The 25112-nt window shown below is 39.5% G+C and overlaps 1 protein-coding gene and 2 pseudogenes across 3 annotated transcripts in view; 2 read left to right on the top strand and 1 right to left on the bottom strand.

The window, feature by feature from the left end:
- Positions 1–25112, top strand: part of FGD4 (FYVE, RhoGEF and PH domain containing 4) — a 183642-nt gene that overhangs the window by 7846 nt on the left and 150684 nt on the right. The gene's annotated exons all lie outside the window — the stretch shown is intronic.
- On the top strand, positions 4886–6059 carry LOC308552107 (keratin, type I cytoskeletal 19 pseudogene; annotated as a pseudogene). The gene has a single exon. The product of its transcript is annotated as a keratin, type I cytoskeletal 19 pseudogene (transcript).
- Positions 6849–20790, bottom strand: LOC308553595 (large ribosomal subunit protein uL4 pseudogene; annotated as a pseudogene). Its single transcript has 2 exons — positions 19679–20790; positions 6849–7025 (listed from the first exon to the last, which is right to left on the bottom strand). The product of its transcript is annotated as a large ribosomal subunit protein uL4 pseudogene (transcript).

The raw sequence follows: 25112 nt of genomic DNA, 5'->3' as shown, positions 1-25112 counted from the left end.
CAGCCCTGCTGTGCAAGGCTACGATGTTCCCTGGGCCTCTGGTAGGCAGAATTTTATATTAGGACACGTGCTAATAGAAGCCTTAAAAAGTGCAATGCCTTCAGGATAATGTTACTTGTATTTTTAAATTTATGCTTACGAGTACATGTAAGAGGTGAAAAGTCAGTATACAGAACCAAATAAATTATATACCAGCTGAGCTGAAAAATATTGAGAGGTTTCTGCCCAGGCAACTTGGACCTTCAAAAGGTCATGGGTAAGCCTGTGTCTGCCGGCTTATCCATCTGTTTGGAGCAATGTCTGCTCATACAACCTGGAAATCCATACCAGGTTGGGAAAATTTCTCTCCCAGTTTTCATTCAGACCCCTGAGCCAATTAATTCCAGTAGTATCTGTGTTCTTTTCAAATGCCTGTGTCCTTCATAGTTTGTCTCTTATGATCCCACTAAAGCTAGGGATCTTTCAACCCTTCAACAAGTATTTCAGTGTTTCCTCTGGACCAGGCCTTGTGTTAGGCCCTAGAAATCAAGGTGGAAAGAATACACTATGATGGCTTAGAGATAGTCTGGGGTTAAGTTGGCTGGTTTTGAATCCTTCTGTAGTAATTATCTGGGTGATTTGGGGCTCTTTTTAACTCAGTTCCCTCATCTATAAAACGGGGATATAAATATTACCCATATCTTGGAGTTGTTAGAAGAATAAAAAGTTAATATTCTTAAGGGGCTTAGAAGAATGCTTGGGAAATTTTCAAATAATAACATGTTTTCAGGACTTTTGTTAGAGTGAACACGGGTACTCCACTCCCTTCACAGTCTGGGTTTCTTTTGGCATTTTATGTGTATCTCTATAATCTACTGGATTGTGATTGGTTGTTTACAGTTGTAAATTACTTCCCAAGGTGCAAGCTCTCCTAGGCATTTGTCTTCCCATCGCTTTTCATAATGCTCCCTACTTAGCTCTCCTTTCCCCTTTGTCCCTGCCAAAGCTGCCTGTCACTTCTGGCCTCTCTCCTCAGTCTGGCCTCCCGTGCGGGTTTTGAGCCCCACCCACCCACTTTTATGTCAGCCTTCCCTAAAGCCTGAATTACCTCATAGAACCAGCACCCTCTTCTTCTGTTTCCTCTCTTCTCAACACTGATTCCCTGTTGATTCAAGTGGCACTGATTATTTTCCATGATCCACAGAGCTCCCTATTTGTCTTCTACCCCTGTAGAAAAAAAATCCTCCTGCATTCACTCTTGCCAGCCACCTTGATTTCTTCCCTATATTCCTCGTTTTTCTACTCCACCTGCCTTACCAGCCCCTAACTCAAGTCATCCATCCCATCACTCCTCAAGGTCCATTCAAAGGCTCAATAAATACTGAATAAATAGAAGAACCCCAAGCTAGCCTGGCACATCTTGCTTCAACATAGGAATTTTCTGACAACACTGTCAGAAAATGAAATTGTGTTCCTTCGGTGGTCCTGAGTTCCTTAATTAGTGAGAATACTCCAAGAGAGGCTAACTGACATGTTGGCTGTGCTGTACAAGAGAGAGAATGTCAGATGTAACCCTTTCTGATCAGTAATCCCATCTTGCAAACTAAATATTCTAACATCGGTGGTTCTCAGCTTTCCTTCTGTGTCTACACCATTCATATGCTCCTATCAGGAATATGCAGCAGTTTTATGCAGGGGCATATTAAGGCGTGGGAATAGTGCACTTCGTGCTCTCTGAGAATTCATGGAATAGATGTCCCTTTCAGTTTAACAGTTTTTATTATTCCTGGCATTCTTTTTGATGCTGTGATGTTTTGACTGGAGAGATTGGGGTTCATAAGATCTGGGTTGCTCCTCCACTGAAAGGCCCCAAAATTCTTTCTTATATTGTCAGGAGTTTCATTATCTTATAGCCTTATTATTTTCCATTTCTGCGGTCTTCTTTCACATTTATTTATTTATATTTATTTATTTATTTATTATTTATTTAATATATTTTCATTGATTTCAGAGAGAGGAAGGGAGAGGGAGAAAGGTAGAAACATCAATGATGAGAGAGTCATTGATCCGCTGCCTCCTGCACGGCCCCTGCTGGGGATCGAGCCCAAAACCCGGGCATGTACCCTTACCGGGAATCGAACCCCGATCTCCTGGATCATAGGTCGATGCTCAACTGCTGGGACATGCCAGCCGGGCTTCTTTCACCTTTTATAGCCTTTTTTTTTTCTTTTCCCTGTTATTTCTCACTATTAGGACTTGGCTTTTAAGGACAAAACTCCTGATAAAAGTCGTCTTTCTTCTGCCCATCTCTAATAGGCATGTCTTTAAAACAATCTGAGAGGCAGAAACTAGGAATGATCAGAAGTTAGATTTTAGCTCCCAGGTCTTACAGAAAAAGATGAGACTGTGGAATATTTAATACCTGAAATATCACTACATTGTTTTCCATCTCTTAATGTATTTCATCACATCTGAAATGTACACTTTTTCACATTTTAACGTCTCTGAAGTTGTGATGCTTCTTTCAGTTGATGGTGTTTTAAAATTTGAGAGACATTGAAATGTACATTGGCCTAAATTTTAAAATATAATTGCACAATATTTACTGCCTCTGAATAATAGTTAAGATTATGAAATATATTCCTGGATTATATAACTGGGAATATTGACTAACAACTTCCCCACCCGCCTCCTACAAACCCAAAACATACTATATGCAGCTGTCCCTTCCATATCTCTGGTTACTGCTTCAGCCCTCTTAATTATAATCGTAATTGTGAGAGTCATAATAATAGCTATTATTTATGGAGCACTTACTTTGTTTGTCAGACACTGTCCTAAGTGCTTTATGTGCATAAACTCAATTATCACAAATAGGACCCATTGTTCCCATTGTACAGAATAGGAACCAGAAGCCCATACAGAATTAAATAATTTGTTCAAGTTCAATGGCTGGGGAAGCTAGGATTTAAACCAATGCTCTTAACCCCCCTACTTTCTGTCTCCCATACTATTCTTTTTTTTTTTTTTTTATAAATTTTTAAATTGATTTTTAGAGAGAGAGGGAGCAAGAGGCAGAGAAAAACACACCCTACTGGGGGATCAAGCTTGCAACCCTGACATGTGCCCTGACCCGGAATCAAACCGTGACCTCTTGGTTCATAGGTTGATGCTCAACTACTGAGCCATGCCAGCCGGGTAACTTTTTTATTCTTATTGCCAGTTTTTAACATTTCTGAACATAAAGATACTAATTGTTGATCTTTAGTAATGGAGAAATACTTTCTTCTTGTATTTTTATTCAAAGTATTAAATACAAAAGCAACTCTATAATCTATTGTAACTAGTGAGGACGGGAAAAACAACATTTTCAAGGAGAAAGAGAAGCATATTCTTAGAAAAGATTCTGGATATGGTAACAAGAATAGCTTCCTGGTCTTTGCTGTGCAACCAAATTTCTTGGAAATACCTAACTCAAGCCCTCTCCTGCTTTTTTCCTGGGAACTTGTGTAACTGCATTATATCCTATCTCATTAGCTGGGTGATAGTTGCCTACTAAACTTTGGAGATATGTGAATAGTGTTAATTTTTAAGAATCCTGCCCAGCTGGGCATGGCTCAGTGGTTGAGCATCGACCTAGGATCCAGGAGATCGAGGTTAGATTCCTGGTCAGGGTACATGCCTAGGTTGCAGGCTTGATCCCCTGTGGGGGGCGTGCAGGAGGCAGCCGATCAATGACAACTCTCTCATCATTGATGTTTTCATCTCTCTTCCTCTCCTTTCCTCTCTCTGAAATCAATAAAGATATATTTAAAAAAAAGAAAAAAAGAATCCTGTTACTTTTAGATGTTCTGCAAAAACAGGTAAAACTGTATTTCTTCTTTTTTACCTCATTAAAAAAAAGAACTATAATGCATGGCTGTATAATAGAATGTGTTTATATATATGCATATACATGTATATGTGTTTATGTCTCTATGTAATAATAAATATTAATATTAGGATCCTACTCGTATATGTTGGCAAGCCACTTGAATTTTTCTAACTAAGAGAATTAGTCATAACTTTTCCCCCTACTCTTAACATTTTAGTGTAATAAAAAATTGGGTTTGAGTGATTGTACTCAGAGATGCTGTCTATTGTGCAAGAACCAGAGATCTGACGAGGGTGCTAATTAGAGCTCCACTATAGTCCTTTTATAGACAGTGGTAAACTCAGGCCACTGGTTATGAAAACAGTGAAAGGAAGGGAAGAGAAGTGTTCAGGAGGAAGCAAGGAGGAAACTGCCAATGATGGCAATCTTTGTTCTGAAGTCAGTGTGGTGCCCAGTTGAAGCTCATTTTCATTGAGAACTAATGCCTATTTCCAAGTTTCAGAACTGAATGAATAACTTGTATGTTTTTGTTAACCTGGGAGATTTGCTTTAATCACATTGTGGGCACTGGGAAGGTAGAAAAAAGGAATAGAAAATTAAAGATATTCACATAACCCCCACTTTCAGTGGGCAGCTGTCATCATATAATGTCATGAAAGCTCTCTGATGAGCTGGCAGGGGTGGGAAAGGTGCTTCTCCTACAGTCTTGATGGTGACTCATTTCTGTAAACTTAAGGAAAACTGTATTGGCAATGGCAGGTACCACTGATGCACTAAAAGCCCTTCTTTCAGAATTTTCATTCCCACGTACCTTTTATTAATTGTCCATTTCTAGCCAAGATTCCTGGGTCCCACTGCAATTTATACTTTTTCATCTGGAAAAGGATTTTTAATTCCTTGTTTTGGGTCTCAAAGCCAGTTCCTTACAGTTAGTTCCTACAAATGTTATTGTGACTCATAAAAAAATAGACTTTGTGACTTTTCCTGCTGACCACAGCTCCTCTGACTAGTGGCCCTGAGTCCTCTTTTGCTATGACTTCCGACAGCTATTGCCAGTCATCGGCCTCCTAGTCCTTCGGGGGTCTGGGTGGTGTCACCATGCACTTCCAAGCCAGAGGTGCCCACCGCGTGCCCAGCATCCACAGGGGGTCAGGCTGCTGTGGCGGCGTGTTGATGTCTTCCCCGCACTTCATGTCCTCTCCTCCTCTGGGGCCTAAGGAGGTGGCTATGTGGGTGCCCTGGACAGGTCTGATGGTCTTCTGGGGGGCAATGAGAAGGTGACCATGTAGAATCTCCTGGCCTCCTACTTAGAGAAGGTGCACACTCTGGAGGCGGCCAACCGTGGCCTGGAGGTGAAGATGTGTGATTGGTACCAGAAGCAGGGGCCCGGGCCCGCCCATGACTACAGCCACTACTACCAGACCATCAAGGAGCTGCGGGACAAGATTCTTGGTGCCACCATTGAAAACTCGAAGGTTGTCCTGCAGATGACTTCCCAATGAAGTTTGAGATGAAGCAGGCCCTGCGCCTCGGTGTGGAGGTGGACATCAGTGGCCTGCATAAGGAGCTGGAGGAGCTGACCCTGGCCAGAGCCTATCTGGAGGTGCAGATTGAAAACCTGAAGGAAGAGCTGGCCTACCTGAAGAACCACGAGGAGGAAATCAGTGCTCTGAGGGGCCAGGTGGATGGCCAGGCCTGTGTGCAGGTGGATTCAGCTCTGGGCATTGACCTAGCCAAGATCCTGAATGATGTGAGAAGGCAATATGAGGTCATGGCTGAGAAGAACTGGAAGGATGCTGAAGCCTGGTTCACCAGCCAGACTGAGGAGCTGAACCTGGAGGTTGCTGGCCACTCAGAGCAACTGCAGATTAGCAAGGTGGAGGCCACTGACCTGCGTTGCACCTCTGCACCCTCCGGGGTCTGGAGATGGAACTGCAGTCTCAGCTCAGCGTGAAAGCTGCCCTGAAAGGCACACTGGTGGGAACAGAAGCTCGGTTTGGAGCCCAGCTGGCACAGATCCAGTTGCTGATCAGCATTATCAAAGCCCAGCTGAGTGACATTCATGCTGACTCTGAGTGTGAGAACCTCTCCCAGCAACTCATGGACATCAAGACACGACTGGAGCAGGAGGTCACCACCTACCACAGCCTGCTCAAGGGCCAGGATGCCTAGTACGAACAACCTGCCCACCACCGAGACTGCCTGAGTTCAGAGCCTCCTGGACTTCCTCCTTTCAGCAGAGGGATGCATACTCCTGGGTAGGGGCATGGGAGGGGAGGGTCCCTTACCTCTGGCTCTTCCTCTGACCTGTCAGTAAAATTTTATGGCCTGAGTGGGGGGAGGCTTTGTTAGGGATTTTAATAGTTTATATTTGCTTATTTTCTTTTGTCCAAAATTATCCCCCCCTAGAATAGAGTAAGAAAATAATTTCTACCATGCACCAAGGTTGTGGGTTTGATCCCCAGTCAGGGCACACACAAGAATCAACCAATGAGTGCGTAAATAAGCGAAACAGCAAATCAATGTTTATCCCTCCCTCTCTCTAAAATCAGTTAATAAAATTAAAAACAAAGAATTTTCCTTTATTAATTTTTTCCTAATATTTTCTCTTTGCTCATGTGTTAAGTGATACCACTTTTTATTGCAGACCTGAAAGGCTTGACTGATATGAAATTTTAGTCACTTGAAACCTTATTTTCAGTGTTTAAAAAGTGCTGCAATTATCTGCTTCACGTCTTTACTTAACTGCACCTTCTCACAGAGGCCCTTTCCTGGCCACTTTATTTGAAATTGGAAGCCCCACTTGCATCCTCCTTTGTTTTATTTTTCATCACAGTAGTTACCACTATATAACTCTGTGTTTTTTAATCTTATTTTCTGTCCCCCACCCCCATCCCAGTACACTAAACTCCATGAAAGGAGAGGCTTTGTCTGCCGCATTCTCTTTTTCAAAGGAAGGGCACAGTCAGGATTCCCAGTGTGGAGACTGCCAGGCTTAGGCCTCACGACTCTCGGCCTGAGGACTCGGTCTCGGCAGCTGGTCTCTGAGACAGGGAAGAAGGAGATTGGGGTGGGTGGTGAAAGTGCACATTTCACAGACCTTAGAAGTAGGTGCCAGGCCTGGGCCCTTTGCACCAGTGGCCATGGCAACTGGGACACTGTGGGCTGCTATCTTGACAGGAACAGGTGGAGGCAGAGCGTGGGATCAAACTTATTTAAGACTAGAGAAAGGAGTTGGCATGAGGCCTTCAGTTTACCAGGTTGAAAGCTGTATATACAGAGAATCTTTCTTCCTCGCCTCTTGTAGTAATTTGTTGAGTCACTTTAACATGAAGATGAACCTGCGTGTTAGGTAGCATCATGAGAGCAGGACTATACTTGTCTTGTTACCCACTATTTCTTCAGCACCTAGAAGAATCCCTGGTTCATATTAGGTGCTTGTGAAATTGTAGTTGAGTGAGCGAATGAAATCCTTTGTTGAGTGCTAAATTTTCAAAGTGTGTGCTTTGTGCCAGTTCAATACCTAATTTAAATACACTTAATCAGTTGTTCTCAGCCTGGGAATTTTTGACTCTCAAGGGATATTTGGCGATGTCTGGAACTACTGGTATTTAGGAGGAGAGGTTTGGGTGCTGCTAAACATCCTACAATGCACTGGACAGCCCCGCAACAAAGAATTATCCAGCTCAAAATGTCAATAGTGGCAACCTGAGAAATCCTACACTAGCTAAATATCTTGTTGATGGTCACCTTAACCATCATAATTAGTGTCAATAGTTAAAGAAAATCTTTTGTTTATCAACCAGTTTCATTTGTAGAGAACTTTAAAACCATTTATCTACACTGTTTCTTTTGACTTCACAAAGACATAAGAGGTGGGCCAATGGAAACCACAGGAGAAAAAAGAAGCCTGGTTGTCATTTAATGGCCAGAATGCTTTTTCTATTATGTTATACTGTATCCCTCATCTGGTACATGGAGTCACAACTGCAAAATATTTTGGTTGAAATTTCTGGGAAATTATACACTATCTTGCTATCTACAGTGCTGAATAATAAACCTTTTTAATATCAAGGATATAATTGTAAATGTTCATTTCTGAAATGTTGGGTGGTGTCATATTTTTTTTTCTATTAGTCATGCCAGATTGTTAGACAATTCCTGTTAATATCTAAAAGCTACACACTCTTGTAGCTACTTCCCTCCAGAACCACTCTCATTCCTCTCCTAATCTGTGGCTTTTTATCTGCTGTGAGCAATGGAAAAACTAAAAGCAAGATTAAAGAATTTGCTGAGTGAAGGTTAACATGAGTAAAGCACAGAGTTTTCAACATTATTTTAAGAGCAGATACTTTTTTCTTTTCCCACTTGGGCTGATGTCCTAATGGTTACTACTGTTATCCCAAACCCAACCTATGTAAGTGCAGTGTTATCAGATGTTATGCATTTCCAAGCCATTTCTATAAAGCAAATGAGAATTTAATGTTTTCCAAGATTAGAAGAAATGTCTCAAGGACCATTACTGCATGTTCCTACTTGCATCACTGGTGAGCAATAACATCCTGAAAAAATCATTTTCACAGTGGAAAATGTGATATGTAGATGATACAGTCAGATGATCAGTAGAATTATGTGTCTAGAAAAGATGTTCCACTTTTGCTGAAAATGAAGAGACACTGGTGAAATGCAAAACATCCAAAAGGCTAACAGGGAATTCAGATAACATGTTAATATAAGTTCACTTTGCCATGGATAGACCAAGGGGGTATCATGCTAAGTGAAATAAGCCAGTCAGAGAAAGACAAATACCATATAATTTCACTTATATGTGGATTCTAAAGAACAATATAAATGAACAGACAGAACAGAAACAGACTCATAGATACAGAGAACAGACTGACAGCTGTCAGAGGGGAGGAATTTGGGGGCTGGGTGAAAAAGGTGAAGGGATTGAGAAATGCAGAGTCCTAGTTACAGAATAGTCTTGGGTATGTAAAGTACAGCATAAGGAATATAGTCAATAATATTGTAATAATTGTGTATGGTGCCAGGTGGGTACTGGAAATACCAGAGGGAATGTTTTGTAAAGTATGTGATTGACCACTATGCTGTACACCTGAAACTAATACAAAACAATATTGAATGTAAACTCTAATTGCAAAATTAAAAAAAATTTTTTTAAATTCATTTTACAAGATTTTAGGAGCAAATGCAAACATCTGAGAATGTGAAATCTGCTTGTTCTACTCAAATCAATACCACAGATATCTAAAAGTTTTGCTACATTAGTTTTATCATATATTTTCAAAAGGGCCCAGGCCAGTTCCAATTTCCTGTTAAAATACACACAAACGCTGTGTGTATGTGTGTGTGTGTGTGTGTGTGTGTGTGTGTAGATAAAATTTGTAGCTAGCATTACTGAGTACTGAATATGTAAATGTACCAAGCTTTACATGCATTACTTAATTTAATCCTTCAGAATGTTACAAAATAAATAATTTCATTATCCTGATTTTATAAAGATACCGCTGTAGGGAAGTGACGCAACTTGCCCAAAGCTGTAAAGTAGTAGAGGCTGGAATTTAACCCTGGGCTGACTGATTACTGGGCCAGATCTCTTAACTAGTTTTACCACATTTTCAAGAAATGAAGCTACTCTCTTCAGAACAAAAATTTTCTATCATTCACCATTATATTTGGTTTTTTAAACTCTTATTTGCTACTCCATGACTTATATGCAGTACACTGACAAAATTCGGTCAGAACACCAACCATGTGGTGCCTCATCACATTGTATAGATTTTTGAATTAGAATAATTGTGAACCTTGTTCACAAATTAATCATATTCTAATGTCAGTTATCTTCAGAAGTTTCAAGTAGTTCCCATTTTCCTAACATAAAGCACTGAGAAGGCAATTAAGTTAATTATACCCATAAAGAAAGCAGAGTGGGCCCAGGTGCACAAAAATACTGATTCACAGTGAACGAAATGACCTTCCTGAAGACAACAGTGGGATTAAAGCTTTCTTCTTTGAAAAGGCCAGACTATTTCAAAGTAGCTAAGAAATGAATTTGGCCTAAGAATTAAAATTATTTTCATGTGCATGAAATTTACTGGGAAGAAGAGAAACTATTTTAAATATTCCAGCTATAAAAAGCGATTTATATTCAAACTATTACTGCTCACCTGAGCCTCATTCTTTAGTTACAGGATAACCAACTTTTCTGTGGCTAAGCAAGATCTAATACAAGCTAAGAGAACAAATTACTAAGGTTTATGGTTCTCCTCCATTTTAAAACTGTGGACAGAAAGCTTTAGAGTGTAGTATTAATGAAAAGAGCTGGAAAGGGGTGGAACCTTGGAAAACCAAGGGAAAGGCTCAGGTTGCTTTGTAGGTCAGGTTAAACATAATTATCATGTAGCTAACCCCTTTACTTTACAGAAGGCTTTTTTCCCCCTTGTATCCTACCCATAATAGAGATTTTCAAAGATGTAACTTTGTCTTTAAATACATAAATAAATAATAAATAAATAATTGTGATATAAATAACTTCAATGGCTATAATTTAAGGATACTTTGTTACATAAAATAGATACATTTTTAAGAATTATAGTTAAAAGCACTTTTAAGTTGAATCATATCTCAAAAGTACCAAGGAAACTTATTTAAAGGAATCGTAGTTTAGGGGAAAAAACACAACTGAGTCATGAAAAGAATTAAAGAATGTAAATGTATTAGCTGTAGGATGTTTAACAGCATCCTAACCTCTCCTCCCTACATACCAGTAGCTCCAGGCATCGCCAAATATTTCTTGAGAGTCAAAATAAAGCGCTCCCTGCCTCGTATGGGAGCTCATGTTTTCTAGCAGAATGTCACCCCGATTCCTTTATTCCTTGGGTGTATGCACATGGCTTCCTGGTTATGGTTAGTAGCTTGTTAGTCTAGGTAGATTCCCCCCCTCAGGTAAATATTTCTAAGGGTAGAGAGGAGAGTACATGCACTTGAAACTGTTGCTTTTTGGTAAGATAAATGTGTAAATCACCCAGACATATCTTGAATTACTGTCTCTGCCTACTTCATTTGCATAAATAATACAGCTGAATCAGTTCCTAGAGAAATTTCTTTAGGTGATCCACATTTTTGAGCAGTTGGCTAGTAGCCATCTGGTTTTATGGTATGCTTTACAATAAAGAAATGCCTCTGCCCTTCCTAGGGAAGCAAAGTTCATTGAACCGTAGCTCTGGAATCTGGTCACAGTCGCTCATTGCATTCCTGTCCCTAGCTATTCCTCAAGCAAAAGCTTTATTTTCAGAGCCCCATCCTTGTTTGTAAGTTGTCACATTTCTCAAAGTGTTTGCTTGTTGTTATGACTAAGAAAAGGTTTGTGAAAAACAGAATATCAGTCAATAAAATCTTATTCTAGGAGCACATAGCATAGTACTGGTAGTCATCAAAAACCTGGAATGAAAATTAATGATATAACCTTCAAGCTCAGTTTTTTGTATTAGATTGTGCTAACAGTTTTAGAAAAGGAACAGTATTTGAAAGGGCTTAACACCAAACTAAAGTAATAAATTGTGGTTTAAAACAAAATTGACAGACTAACTTTAAAAACAAAACAAAACAGCTTTATTGAGATACAGTTCAGATACCGTACAATGTACCCATTTAAACGGACAGGCTGATTTCTGAGATGGAAAAACTTTGGATTGTTTCTCTACAGTTCCACAGGACTTCAAATTAGGCAAAAATTTTTGACAGAGGAATTTTCTCTCTTCAAAGGTGCTTCATTGTAGCAAGATAGGACCTGAGTTGAGGATCAAACAGAATGGGTAGCATTTCTTACAAATTCAGCAGGTTTGGGACAACTTTTAAGAAGATAATCTGTCCTAAATTTGTAACCGTTTAAATGCTTTCTACCAAATTGTGTAACATATATTTGAAATGGTGATTGACAGTGTAAATAGATGTGGTTGACTTATTGGAATATCTTTCCCAAAAGCTTATTAACGAATTGAGATGGAAGAGAGGGGTCACTGATGGATAGGTTCCCATGCAAATCTAACTTTTGCCAGTTGAAGACTTTTGTGTATATTTGTAAATTGGCCTAGAAAAAAATGAGACCAATGAGAGTGAAGATTGTTCAAAGGTCCTTCAAAAAATAGGAAAGCTTGCACTTTGCCATAATGAGATTTGTTAGGAAAAGAAGTTGGTGTCTAATGAAGTCTTTAAGTAAAATCTCAGTCTGTCTAGTCCTTGTAAGAAACAAGCAAACAAACAAACAAAACACCTTTAAAAGGATATGCAATATTCATAATGTGTCTCTTTAAAAGTAAGTTTTTACATGCTTAAGACTTGTAAAAGCCTATATCGAGATTTTCTTTTTTTCATGTTATTTTGCTCTTTCTGTGGGGTAAAATAGGAATTTAGGAAATCTGACTTTGGCTTACATAATTCTTACCCTTTGACCATTGCTTAGGAATGATTAGGTTGCAAACTGGGTTTGCCTCGAGTACAATGGCTTTTTATATGGGCAGGACTGAAGGATTATTGAATAAAATCTGTTGTTTCTGGACTCATAGACACAGAGAACAAACTGATGGTTGCCAGAGGGGAGGGGTGTTGGGGGCTGGGTGGAAAAGGTGAAGGGATCAAGAACTACAAATAGGCAGTTACAAAATAGACACAGGGATGTAAAGTACAGCCTAGGGAATATAGTCAATAATATTGCAACTACTGTGTATGGGGCCAGACTTATGGGGGGGATCACTTTGTAAGTTATATAAATGTCTAATCACTATGCTATATTGTATGCTATACACCTGAAACTAATATAATATCGAATGTCAACTGTAATTGGGGAAAAAAACAGTTGTTTCTGTGGGTGCTGAAATAGGCAGTCAGAAAATATATTTGTTACATTTCATCAGTAGGTCTTTAATGCGTTGGTTTTTTGGGACTGAACTCAACACATCTCATGTAAGTAATCATTTTGAGAATGAGGCATAAGTTGACACTGTGAGTTAGGCTATTCTGTGAGTTGTAAATAAGATTACATATTATTTCCAAGAGTCTAAAATTTCTTGGTTAAACTCAGATTCAAAATAGCTCTGGTAAGGACCCCCTGCCTGTGGAACTTCCAGTTTTTCTAGAGAAGCCTGAAGACTGCAATTTAATGTAAAATTTCTTAGTAGTTGTAACTAATGAAAAAGATGTTACTTTGTATTGTGGATCAAACAAATCATGCCTATGGGCTGTGTGTCCGTGTGCACTTTCTGGCCTAGGCAGTGAGAGACATCAAGGCCTGTTATGCAGGCTGGGAAGTGATTGTTCCCGGAGTGCACAGGGGTGTCAGAGACCTGCAGCGGGGCGACCAGGGAGAGTCCACAGAGGAAGAGCACTGACGGCGCCCTGAAGGTGGGACTCAGAGGTGGGTCAGTGAGGGATGGGCATCCTGCCCAGAGAAGGAAGCACAGGTTCCTTGTGATTATTGCGAGTAGCAATTAGTTTGGTGTGTAACTAACCTTGGGCTGTGGTGATAGTCCAGGTAAAAGATAAAGCAAAGCCCTTCCCATAAATCTGTGTGAGCCCCCTCTCTGCCCCCCAACCTCCCCACATGAGTTGTGCAGTGTCGGTTAAAGGAGAATATAAAAATCTGAAAAGGAGAAAAATCAGCTTTAAGCTAAGTCCCTTTGCCCAACCCGGTTATTGATCCTTAATCACTCTTCTGTACAGCGGACTTGCTACTTTTCTATGAATAGTCACCCATTTTCATCTGGGCCACTCGATGGGCTGAAAATAAAACCCTCACACATCTTTCGAGTGAATGAGATACTGGCTTAGTCCTGGAAGAATTTGGTCTCTTAAACTTTGGTTTTCCTTCACTAGACTTTCATATTTTAGAATCACCTTTTATGTTTCTCAGAAGTTTCTGGGTGTCGTTAAATGATTCAGATAAAGACTCTTAAAGTTAGTCTTTCACCTTTAACCAGAGTTAAAGTTCGTTGCCCTTCCCTTTAAGTATTTGTGATTTAAGGTGACACCGTTATGATATTGACACTATTGTGTTATATATTAAATGAGACTGTTCACCTGAAATATGGGAGATAATCTGATGTAGCTAAGAATTAAATGTATAACTGAAAGGCTTAGCACTTTAGTCCTGAGTCATCCACTAGCTTCCTCAGTGACACAGGGCAACTCACTTACCTTGAATGATGTGCTGTGTTTTTCACCTGTTAAATATAGAAGTGTAACCTGGTCAGATACTTGATAAGGCAAGGTTTTGGAACACGCAAAGAAAAATGCTGCCTACCCCCCACACCCCATACACTGCGTCTGGTTTGCTCACCCTGGAATGCTAGCATGGTGCCTCACGCAGAGCGGGCACTCAAGTATTTGTTGGTTGAAATCATTGTAGAAGAGAAATCTAGTTTTTACCTATGGTGGTAGGAGTGGCAGAAGATATATATTTTCAGGGTTTGTTTATATGAGAGTGTGTGTAAAACAACAACAACCGAATACTCATTAAGAGGGGAAGAACACAGCTACAAGACAATGAACTATTCATCAAAAATTGGAAGTAAATGCCTGCTTGATCTGTCCCCAGATCTTCAGGTAGCCTTGGCCCCTTTCATGCCCTCACTTGTTCATTTACTTTGGTTAATTCATTCGGTTAGAACTCGTTTGTTGAGCACCTGCTAGGAGCCAAGCCCTGATTTAAGCATAATGGTGGCTGAGATGCGTTCGGTTTCATGCCATCAAGTGGGCCGTCATCATAGTGGAGGAATGAACAGAAGCCGATCGCAGTGCTCGCTATGTGATGTTAGAGGTACTGTGAAGACTGTCTGTGGAAGGCATGAGGAGAAAACAGATAAGGGAGCCATCATTCTGAGCAGATGGAGTACAGTCCTATGGGCTCAAATTTTTTTTTTTTAAAAAAGGTGCTTGAAATATGAATGCACATTGAGTAAGGGGAAAGGAAAGGAGGAAAATGAAGGGAACAGAATGGAAAGGAAGGGTAGGTGCTGGGGATATGGGAGCAGCCTGGTCACTTATTATAGGCTGAATTGTAAGAGATGTGTGGGAGAAATGGAAGGAAAAACCTGAAGCTGTAACACATCTCATGAAGCAGAATACTATAAAAGTAGGGTTCAAAATTAATATATTTTGTGTTAAATAAATCTTCCTTCCAATAAGTATACTAAGCATTATTTTTATGCAATTTAATCTTCATAATGCTCTTGGGAGGTAGGCAGTATTGTTTCCATTTGTAGACTGAGAAACTGATGTAGAGAAATCAAGGTCAGGCAGTTTGCCTAGGGTAATTACACTGGGTGTGAGTTCTATATCTTTTTAATTTAAAAAAAGCAAATGTACAAAAAATTTGCAAATATAGTGCATAGAACTTTTTTTCCTGCTTGATTTTTAAGTTGCCTACCTCATGCACCACATCGTGAATATTTAGTGCTTTTTTTTCTCTTAAAGACCTCAACCTACATACTCATAATATAGCCATCAGAATCAGGATGTAACATTGATTGCATCGTTTATCCTCAGGCCCCATTCAGGTTTCACTAAATGCCCCAATAATGTTCTTTATGACAAAAGGATCCATTCAGAATTACCCATTGCTTTTTAAAAAAATGTTTATTAAGATGTTCTGTGTGCTAACACATGACTTATTTGGAAGACATCTCTATAGCTGTACTCTCATGCAGAGCCCCAGTATATGCATTGCTCCCTCCGGGTCCTGCATGGCTCTGTGCAACCCTACATTCTGCATGTTGAGTGAAAGAACTGAGGGCAGTAAGGATGCTAGTAACACATGATGCATGAACGTTCGCTTCCACAGGAGTACAGTGTTGACGGGTGTGTCCTACGAGTGTAGGACTAGACCTAGCTGAGGAACACTGTGCCCCCAGCCTGCCCACGGGTCAGTACTGGAAACCGCCAGTGGATATCTGAACAGCCTACTTCTAGAGGACAGACACAGGCAGTGACAGTGGCGAGAGCAGTCCAAGAGTTGTTTGTCTGTGGAGCCACAGAGAAGGGTGTGAGTGCCAGCTTTCTTGGTATCAAGGCACAGTTGACCTTTCATTGTCTCCAGATCAGCCATCTGCCCTGTTCTCTTGGCCAGCTGTAATATAGCTGGTTCAGAGAAACAGTCTTCTGGTTTCAAAATGTAGTTGTACTTGAGCTTTGAAAAAAGCTCCTTAATTGTTAAAGATGTGAGCGCGCTGAGGCATCGTCTCAGAAGAGAACCTTCTCGCCATAGCCTTGGTTGGCACTGCAGGGCACGAGGTGCAGTCCTCCTTCAGCCAGTGTCCTGAGCGTACAGGGTGGACTCAAACTGCCTGCAGTCCCAGTGGTGCCTCCCATGCGTAACCTGATCTCTACCCCTTAAAAGTCCTGGAGAGAGCCTCTGGTGCCTAACACATGGCAAAGTCCTGGGATCCCAAAGCACCTAAACCCAGCTTCAGCCACACCCCACCCATTGCTTTTAGTTGTCCTGTTCATTAGTCTTCCACAGTCTGGAACAGATCCTTAGTATTTCCTGGACTTTCATGGCCTTGAGGCTTCTAAAGATGAAAGGCCAGCTATTATAGGATGGCCTTCAATTTATGTTTGTCTGAGTTTTCCCCGTGCTTAGATTCAGGTTAGGCATCTTCAACAGGAAAATCACAAAACAGATGCTGTGTTCTTCTAGTTGCATCTTAGCAATCCTGAGATGACTCATGGTTTGTCTTGTCCCATTACTGATGCTGTTCACTTCAATCTCTTGGCCAAGGTGCTGTCTGCCAGGTTTGTCTACTATAAAATTTCTTTGTAATTGCAAAGTATTATGTGGAGCTGTACTTTGAGACTTTAAAATCTAATTTCTCATTAAACTTTAAATTTATTCATTTATAGCAGTGTCTAGTCATCATTTCCTAACAAATTATAACCTGTTACTTTCAAGTTGGCTTCTGTTACCTTTTGATAAGTTCCCATAATTCTTTCTTTTTTCAGTTGTCAAGTGCTGGTTGCTTTATTAAATTTTTCACTTTAAAGACAAGACTAAAATAAAAAACTCTGAACTTATACTTTTCAGCCTGAAAGAATCAAAGAACAGCCATACTTTTAAAATAGCTTCAATAAAACAAATACTATTCTTATAAGTACTGATGGGCTATACTGAAACAAGGTGAAATATAAATATCTTGATTTTGTACTTAATTTGAAGTGTTACTACTGAAACCAATTACACATATTTACTCTGAAAGAGGCCACTATGAAGACTAGACTTAAATACTGATAATCGTTATTCAAAATTTAATTTATGGAATACCTAGAAAATAGGTTGAATTGGTAATTTTTTAAAGACATAGAAGGCTATTGTTTTAATGTAAATCAGTTTTCAAATCATCTCTAGTGCTTTCGACTGTCACATGGCCATAAACCAAAGACCCAAATAATTTCAAATGATCAGATACTTTTTAGGCAACAATTCTCATGCATCAGTACTTTCAATGTTGTGTACATTAAATTATAGTAAAAAGACAACTATAAATAAGAGTTTCCTGGAAGTTTCTTTCTTATGCGCACTTACATATTTTGGAAGAAGCTGTGAAAATGTGGGCACTCTGAACAGTTGTTGGCTAATCCCCAAAGTTCTAATTGATTAAAAAGCATGCTGACTTTAAAGGTCTTCTAAATTTTTTCTTCTTTACATTTTCTGTTCTTAAAGTCTGTCCTGACATAACATTTCTGGGAAGCCATCCTATTCCACTATTTTTCCCCCCAAGCGATTTGGGGAGCAGTTTTATAGGAAATGGATTTAATATCTGTGCCTGTGGTACATGGAACTTGTGGAATTCTGAGTCTTAATACGTACCAGACACTATTCACATTCCTTTTTTGTTATGAATCTAGACATCGCAGTTGCACCCATGGATGGGCAGATAACATTTTTCCAAAAGCAAATAAATGCATTCAGTTGTCTAAGAATGGAATTTTAGTGAATCAAAAGTGGGACGCTGCTGAAGACGTTATCAATACAAGTGTAGGTATATCAGTTTGTGAGGTACAGTCACACTGCAAAGTGCTACAACTGGCCAGATTGGTTACGTTTACTGTTCTTTGGAGGTTGGGATCCTGAAGCAATAAGTAGAGAGCTTCAGTGATCGCCTGGTGTGTGTATTTCATTTGAGCGGTCTCCTTGCTTTGCATTCTAGTCCATTGTTGTCCTATGGAACCATGTGACTCTTTATAGCCAAAAGTGATTTGATTGAACACTATATGGTAACGAATGCACTGAATAAGCAATTTTATTTAACACCTCATGGAAAGTATGAAACTTAATGCAACATAGAGAAGACTATGACCTCTAGCTCCATCACTCAGCTTTGACAATTATCAACATATGGCCAAATAATTTTAAGCTATAAAGATTTCGAAAACCTCTTTGCATATCTTTAATGAAATGGGACTTGTTTATAACCTTTAGCCTATTGTTATTTTCTCAGAACTAAAATAATTTACATTTAAAGCAATTATTTATGTGTCTGTCTATAATACAGCAAATGAGAACTGTTCCTTGGATTCTTGTGTATCTTTGCCTTAGGAACTCTTTATACCCTTTCCCCTTTGTTTTGTGAAATTATTAGGATTATTTTCTGGAAAAAACTTTCCCATAGGTCTAATCAACAGGAAGTAAAACAAACAAAATCCATATAGCACTGATGATGGTTAGTTACCTGAATGAATTAAAATGTTCAAGGACATATTATGCACAGCAAGGTTTTTGCCTGTCCCGATTTCGTGATGTTCTTTCCCGTTACTTCTCTGTCAGTTCAGTACATCCACGGAGAACTCCTCCCCCCCCTTCCATTTATTGTGGTAAGATACACATAACATAAATTTTGCCGTCTTAACCATTTTTAAGGGTGCGGTTCAGTGGTATTAAATACAATCACATTGATGTGCAGTCATCAGAAGTATCCATCCCCAAAACTCTCTTCATCTTGCAAAGTGGAAACTCTATACCCATGAAACACTAGCTCTCCATTCCCTCCTCCTCCCAACGCCCGGAACCACCAGGTTACTTTCTGTCTCTCTGTTTTTGACTCTCTCAAGGACCTCATATAAATGGAATCACACAGTAGTTGTCTTTTTGTAACTGGCTTCTTTCACTTAGCATAATGTCTTCAGGTTTTAACCATGTTGTGGCATACTGCAGAATTTCCTTCCTTTTTCATGTATGTATGTATATATCACATTTTGCCTATTCATTCATTCATCAGTGAACACTTAAGTTGCTTCCATGTTTTAGCAATTGTGAATAATGTTGCTATGAACATGGGTGTACAAATATCTCTTTGAGACCCTGCTCTCACTTCTCCTTCCTTCCTTCCTTCCTTCCTTCCTTCCTTCCTTCCTTCCTTCCTTCCTTCCTTCCTTCCTTCCTAACTTCCTAACTTCCTAACTTCCTAACTTCCTAACTTCCTAACTTCCTAACTAACTTCCTAACTTCCTTCCTGTTTCTTTCTTTTTGTTTTTTTTTCATGTTTCTCAATGCCTTTGATCAGGTTTTAATTCAAAATTAGCTGTCTAAAGTGATTTGACCTTTATGGAATAAACAAGTTATTGCCACAGGCTTCTTTTCTTCTGTGGTGGGATTCTTTTCTGCTGACTTCATCTTGGCTGCTGGTTTCTTGGTAGCTGCAACCTTTTTACCCACCAAAGGTTTCTTCTGCTTCATAATCCCTCCCTCCCTCCCTCCCTCCCTCCCTCCCTCCCTCCCTCCCTCCCTCCCTCCCTCCCTCCCTCCCTCCCTCCCACAGGCTTCTTGCCTGGAATCCCATCTCATCTGATTTGGCATCTAGTGCTGCTGCTGCTTTATCCACCTGGAGCTTGTGATTCTTGGCCTGGTGAAGACTGGTGTTCCAGCACATGGTCTTTGCATATTGGTTTAGCGTCAACACGATTCTCAGGTTTTTCAGTGATTCTTCTTCAGGACTCTGCGATGAATCTTCTTGCTTGGTACTAAGAGGGATCTTTGGATCTCTGGACTTTTCAAGATTCTGCTCAGGACTGTATGGAGCATCTTGTGCATGGCAAAGTTGTAGTTACTCTTCGGGGAGGCAGCTTTATACAAGGTGCCATACAGGTCATCTAATCTGTGGAAAGTACTTTCAGTCCAAATGCAGAAATGGCCCACATGCCCACCAGGAGCAAGGTTAAAAATGTTCAATTTGTTCACAGTAAGCAGAGTAATTCCAGGGGTGTTTCTGGAGGCTTTGACGATATCATTGTCCTCATTATAGATAATGCAAGGTCCACTGCTTTGGATAGATGACAGTTTCTTATTTTGCCCTTGCCAGCTCTCATTCGCTGAAAGGCATAGATCTCTTTGATATCATTCTAGGCCTTAAGTTTCTTAAGAAGCAAAACAGCCTCCTTGGTCTTCTTGTAGCCTTCAACTTACCTTCAACCACCAAAGGAGGTTCAGGAACTTCCTCATTACAATGACCTTTAGACATGACCAGGGCTGGTAAGGCTGAGGCAGCCAGGGCAGCGCAGATGGCATATCACTTCTGTGTTGTGTTCACTCTGTGGTGCCAACAACACCTAGGTTTTGCTTGGTGCATACATGTAGCCCCCCCGACACATATTTCCCAAAGCACCCTGATTAGAACAATGAGGCCCACCTCTTCGAACTCTGGGAATTCGAGTCATAGGTGTGCCAGTAACCCATGACTCAGCACTGGTTTGATGACTGGTAATTCACTAACAGCATAGGGCTGTCTTTTCTTTTTATGCAAACTGGGGTGAACAAAGTTCATAATATCTGATCAAATGGAAGCCTTCAACACAGCAGGCAAAGGGACATTTTTGCCAGATGATTTCCCCTTTTCGGAGTACACTGATATTGGTGGATGACAACATGTCATGGTGGGGAGAGGTGATGGCTATGCTCCTCTCAACCCCATGGCTCCCACAAGGAGGGCTGGTAGTTCTATTTTTAATTTTATAAGGCACCTGCATATTGTTTCTACAGTGGCTATGTCATTTCACATTCCCACTAAAAGTATGCAAGGGTTCCAGTTTCTCTAGATCCTCACTAGCACTTGTTTTTTGTCTTTGATAGTAGGCATTTTAATAGTTGTGAGGTGGAATCTCATTGAAGTTTTGATTTACATTTTCTTGATGACTAGTGATATTCAGCATCTTTTTGTGTGCTCATTGGCCATTCTTATATTTTCTTTGGAGAAATCTCTATTCAAGTCCTGTGCCTGTTTTAGAATTAGGTTATTTGGTTTTTGTTGTTGTCTTAGGAGTAATTTAAATATTCTGGATATGAATTCCTTATCAGATTTGCAAATATTTTCTCCCATTATGTGGGTCACCTTTTTACTCTTTTGACAAAGTATTTTGATGCATAAAATTTTTAAATTTCCACGAAGTTCAATTTGTCTATTTTTCTTTTGTTACCTATGCCTTTTGTGACTTATCCAAGAAATCATTACCAAATCCAGCGTTGTGAATTATTTGTCCTATGATTTTTTCTTAGAGTTTTATTGTTTTAGGTCTTTCATTTAAATTCCTGATCTCTTTTGAATTAACTTCTGCATATGGTGTTAGATAAAGGTCCAACTTTATTCTTTTGCATGTGAATATCCAATTTCCCCAGCACTGCTCAGTGAAACAACCGTCCTTTTCTCACTGAGTCATCTTGGCACCCTTGTCAAACATTATTTGGTCATATGCATAAGGGTTAATTTCTAAGCCCTATATTCTGTTCCATTGGTCTACATGGTTGTTTTTATGCCAATAGCACATTGTTTTGTTCACTATAGCTTTGCAATATGTTTTGAAATTATAAGTGTGAGTAGAAAACCCTAAAGATTCCACACATTAAAAAAAGCAGTTAGAAATGATGAATGAATTCAGCAAAGTAGGATACAAAGTCCATATACACAATTCAGTTGTATTTTTATATACAGTGAATAAGCTGAAAAGGAAATCATGAAAACAATTCCATTTACAATAATATTAAAAATAATAAAATACTTAGGAATTAACTTAACCAAGAAGGTGAAAGACTTGTACAATGAAAACTATAAAACATTGCTGAAAGAAAAAAAGAGAAGATATAAATAGCCCTGGTTGGTGTGGCTCAGTTGGTTGAGTGTCTTCCTGTGCACTGAAAGGTCATTGGTTTGATACCAGTCAGGGCACATACCCAGGTGCATGTTCAATTCACAGTTGGGGTGCGTACAAGAGGCGGCCGAATCTCTCGCTCTCCCTCTCCTCTTGTCTAAAAAAATCAGTAAAAATATATTTTTTAAAAAAGACATAAATAAATGGAAACATGCCCCATGTTCTTGGATTGGAAGACTTAATTGTTAAAATGTCAGTGCTTGCCAAGGCAATATACAGGTTCAATGCAATCCCTATCAAAATTCCAGTGACATTTTTTGCACAAATAGAAAAACTCATCTTAAAAATCATATATCCTAAGAAACCTGAAACACCGATCAGAAAGAATTTATGCACCCCTGTGTTCATAGCAGTGCAATTTACAATAGCCCAAGTGCCCAAGTGCCCATTAGTAGATGAGTGGATAAAAAAAGCTGTGGTACATTTACACCATGGAATACTATGCAGCTGTAAAAAAGAAGGGTCTCTTACCCTTTGAGGCAGCATGGAGGGACCTGGAGAGTATTATGCTAAGCAAAATAAGTCAGTCAGAGAAAGACAAGTATCTCATGACCTCACTCATATGTGGAATCTAAAGAAGAAAATAAACTGATGAACAAGATAGATCCAGAGACATAGAAGCATGGAACAGACTAACTGATATTAGAGGTAAGGTGGGGGTGAGGGGAAGAGATTAACCAAACAATTTATATGAATATATGCATAATCCTTGGACACAGACAACAATGTAGTGAAGATCTGGGGGGTCAGGGCAGGGGTCGGGTAGAAGGGGTCAGTGGGGAAAAAAAGGGATATCTGTCATGCTTTCGACAATAAATTTAAAATTTAAAAAAATCATATGGAATCCCAAGGGGCTTCAAGTAGCCGAAAAAATCTTGAAAAAGAACAAAGCTGGTCAACTCACACTTCTAGACTCCCATGATGTGTATTTTGGTCCACTTGATGAACTCCCACAGGTGCTTAGGCTCTATTTGCTTTTCTTCAGGTTTTTTTTTTTCCTGTTCCTCAGACTTGATAATTTCCATTGTCCTGTCTTCAAGTTGGTGACTCTTTCTTCTTCCTGCTTAAATCTGCCTTTGAATTCCTCTAGTCTAATTTTCATTTTAGTTATTGTACTCTTCAGCTCCAGAATTTCTTTTTGGTATTGTTTTAGGTTTTTTATCTCTTTATTAATATTTCCATTTTGGTCACATATATTCTTGACTTTCTCCTTATATTCCTTTAGTTTTTTTTGTTTGTTTTTAATTCTCACTAGAAGATATTTTTTCCTTTGCTTTTTTTCAGATAGAGTGAAAGGGAGAGACAGAGAGAGAGAGAGAGAGAGAGAGAGAAACATCGATGTGAGAGAGATTGCCTGCCTCCCGTACACGCCCCAACTGGGGCTGGGGATCAAGCCTGCAACCGAGGTATGTGCCCTTGGCTGGGATTGAACCTGGGACCCTACAGTACACAGACCGATGCTCTAACCACTGAACAAAACCAGCCAGGGAGAGTTTTTGAACATCTTAGGAGATTTGTTTTAAAGTCTGTCTAGTATATCTTTCATTAGGTCTTTTTTGGGGACGAATTCTGTTGATTTATTTATTTTTTGTTTGAATGGGTTATATTTTCCTGTTTATTTGTCCTTGTGATTTTGTTGTTGTTGAACATTGGACATTTGAATCTAATAAATTGTTAACTCAGGAAATCAGATTCTCCATTTTCTGAGAATTTCCTGTTTTTTATTATTGTTTCTGTTTTGTTTTATTAAAAAAATTTTTTTTCTTATTGTTGTAGGCTGTCTCTGTGCTGAGGATCAGACAGGTATAAACTTATGTTCTTCTCAGGTCTTTTCTGAGCCTTTCTGTGGGCTCAGTTTCTAATGTGCCTGGTCAGTTTCTAATGTTCCTGTATGTGCTGTAGTTATTGAATGTCCTAGTCTTTAATGTCTGCCTCCTGAAAGTGAAAAAAGTGAAAAATGAAGTGGGAAATGTGGGTTCTTACCCTTTAAATCCTCTGTAAATCACTTCAACTGGTGGGGGAGAATAAGATGGAAAGTTATAACAATGGCTGCCCACCTTTTTGTCTGCCCTTCTGTGATCAGAAGCAGCAATCAGCAATGAAAGCATGGATCCCCATTATTTGGAGGATAGAGTCCCTTTTGCCTACCCTGGTTCCCATAAGCTGTGCACAGCTGTCTGCCAGGTGGCTGGGGGTGGGGAGCTGATTACTGCTAATGTGCAAAGAGCTGAAATTGACTTATATTAACCAGTTTACCATCCTAGTCTTCCTCTGGAGGTTGAAAGCCTTCAGCAGACTCTAAAGTTTTAAAATAGTTATATCAGACGAATTCTGACTGCCGTTATCTAGGTGGGGAGACAGATACCTGGTGCTCCCTACTCTATCTTTCTAGACTCTTCTCCATAGAGAATCATTTCAAGAGCACAACATCTTTTCACTATAGTACAGATTGGGTACTATGGTACAAATACTCAATTCTGTTTGACTTGGTTTAAAATTTGTTCTTCTTTCCCTGATTATCTCATTCTAGAGTTTGGTATTTTAGATCAATCATATTGCCTTTTCGCACTTGGCCATTAGATTTGGATGGTCACAGATGACTTCATAAAATGAATACCCCCAAATGATATTTTAGCTTAATTAGGAGGGATTGGTAAAATTTAGAATGTCGAAGGTGGGATGGGAGTTGGAAAGGATATATTCCAGATTTCTGGAATGTATAGACCTATACCCAATTATAATAAAATAGATGTCTTCTATGACAAACCCGCTGTTAGATCTTTTAAAGTATTGTTTACAATTTAGCACTAACCTTAAAAGATAGATATTGTTATCTCCATTTTCTATATATCCCTGGTCTCCCTGGGACTTCCCTGGTTTTTTATACTGGCATCTCACCTTTTTAGCATTGGTCCTGGATAAGTGTCTTAGTTTGACTAATAAATTATGTGCTTACCCAACAGAGAAGCAAAATGGTGTCTAGACTTATTAATAAACTTGCCCAACTTGCTTGGAAAGAACTTGATTTGAGCTTTTATATTTCAGATTATAA

This window comes from Miniopterus schreibersii (genome assembly GCF_964146895.1).
Source record: "Miniopterus schreibersii genome assembly, chromosome: 2".
Taxonomy (NCBI): Eukaryota; Metazoa; Chordata; class Mammalia; order Chiroptera; family Miniopteridae; genus Miniopterus; species Miniopterus schreibersii.
This window is presented reverse-complemented; position numbering and strand designations above follow the sequence as displayed.